At 50.0% G+C, this 2,162-nt stretch overlaps 1 long non-coding RNA gene across 1 annotated transcript; it reads right to left on the reverse strand.

Moving 5' to 3' along the window:
• On the reverse strand, positions 1–1,769 carry LOC142085304 (uncharacterized). Its single transcript, XR_012674607.1, has 3 exons — positions 1,682–1,769; positions 1,101–1,217; positions 1–308 (listed from the first exon to the last, which is right to left on the reverse strand). It is a non-coding gene; the product is annotated as an uncharacterized LOC142085304 (long non-coding RNA).
• Positions 1,770–2,162: the final 393 nt, after the last annotated feature.

The raw sequence follows: 2,162 nt of genomic DNA on the forward strand, positions 1-2,162 counted from the left end.
AGTTTCTGAGGCAAAACGGAGGCAGAAACGTGTAGGCATTTCTCCTCACAGAAAGTATAAGACACCCAGCTCCCAAGCCTGCCGTGAAACTCACTACAAAATGAGCGATGGTGCTTCTCCATCGGCATCCTCTTTCATCTCCAAATGCCAGCGCTTGGGATTACTGTGCCCTCCAGAAACCGAATCCAGCAAGAGAGGCAATGGGGACGTGAGGAGGAACAGGGTCCAGGGGAGCAGCCAAGCGCAGGGATCTTTCTTGGCAGCAATCATGCTCTGGTGACCTATGTAAAAGTCAGTTCTTCGCCAGCCTAGGAGAGAGGCAAGGACACTTTAGCATGGATTACCAAGGGAATTTATTCTCTTTATTTAGCTATGCGTATTGCACCTGCATGAAACAGTCCTCTGTGCCTGCCCTATCATCTTCTCAGGCACATATGACATCAAAAACTACCTTCACAAATCACACAGAAAGTCCTGCCCTATCAGCTACTCAGCCACCAGTAACATCACAAGCACCTGAAAAAGCAACGGGCTAGTTCCTGCCACGAATGACATCACAGGCACCTAAGCAGGCCATGCGTCTTTTCCTATCCAGCTGCTACTCAGTCACAAGTGATATCACCCGCATCTGCACAAGTGATTTAAAAACTCCTACCCTATCCATTGCTCAGCAGCAAGTGACACCACAAGTACCTGCAGCAGAAGCCAGGTTCCTGCTCCTTCCCCGTCAGCTGCTCAGCCACCAGTGTCTTCACAAGGACCTGCACCCTCACTTTCCACATGCCATCTTTGTCACCTCCATCTCTACCTTGTCTCCTCTCTCTCCGGGCTCTTCTCTCTGCCAGGCACTTTCCTCAGTCACTCCATGACCTCCCAAGGCCTTTTACTGTTATTGTGCTTCTGTGGCAGATGTTACCTTGAAAGCACTGTCCCAGCCACGTGACCTGCACCTATTTCTCTTCTCCCTCTGCTTCGTGCTCTGGCTGTTTGATGCATTTTTTGACCTCCTAGGCCCTTGTACCCTGGCTCCCTCCTGCTCTTAAACCCTGCTCCTGCAAGAGAAGGGGCAATCAGTCAGTGTCTCCTCCACGGCATCTTACCTGCATCTCTCTGACATGCACATCTGGCGGGAACTGTCACCATCAGCCCCAGCTGTGCGTGAAGTCTTCTCCTGGCACAGGCGCAGCTCTGGGTGTGCTCGGTGTGGAACACGGCTCCTGAAGGAGAAGAGCAAAACTCAAAGTTGCTCCTGGGCAACGTCCTGCTGGGAGAGCTGATTTGAAGGCAGGTGTGCCGCAGGTCCTGAGGCTGGTCCAGGGGTGCTCCCTGTCCCCCAGCTCGGCCACAGCTCCCACATCTGGCTCCTTCCAGCAGGATTCTGGAAAGCCCGTTCCCAGCTGTGAGCGCCAGGCCAAGGGCACGGGGCAGAAACAGCCCCCACCCCCGAGGGCCCCAGCCCCCAACTGGCCTCTGCCCCCAAACTACTGAAACTTCCAAACAGGCTCTCCCGCTAACTGAATTACCTTCAGTTTTCAGAAAAGAAACTGTATGCTTTCCCTTATACCCTCAGACTACCGCAGTAATTAGCTGTATATTATCTGTATACTGTAATTCTGTAATGACCAGCAACCTGAAAACCCTCCAAAGCATGGATGAGAAGCATCACTAACTACGCACCCACCTCTTAGTCCTCTTGCAGCAAGGAGACAGTGCTCTGTGACCGAGCACTTCTGCATGGACACCTCTCTCTGACAGGAGACTGCCGGGCTGAAAACAAAACCAAAATCTTAAGTTGTCTTGGCTCCAGGGAAAGCAAAGAATTTTTGATACCGATACAAACAAGTTCAAGAGAAAGCAGGATAGTGGAAAAGGCGGAAAATGTGATGTGTCTCACCCACCTTTAATTTCAGAGGAGGTTTCAAGGGTGTTTTTTTTTTCTCATGTACAGCACAGGTGAGGAAGCACACACCTGCCTTTTAAGGAGAACTGAAAGGAGTAAGACTATCAAGTCCATGCAATTACTCTTCTTTGCAGGACACATGACTCCTTTTTTTACATCTCAGTGGAGAGCTTTAATTTACTACCACTAAGTTCTGATAAGGAAACAGCAAAACGTTCTCTGTAAATTTTTGAAAAGAATAGTAGACTGTTCATATAAACTG

Source organism: Calonectris borealis, chromosome 8, assembly GCF_964195595.1.
Source record: "Calonectris borealis chromosome 8, bCalBor7.hap1.2, whole genome shotgun sequence".
Classification (NCBI taxonomy): Eukaryota; Metazoa; Chordata; class Aves; order Procellariiformes; family Procellariidae; genus Calonectris; species Calonectris borealis.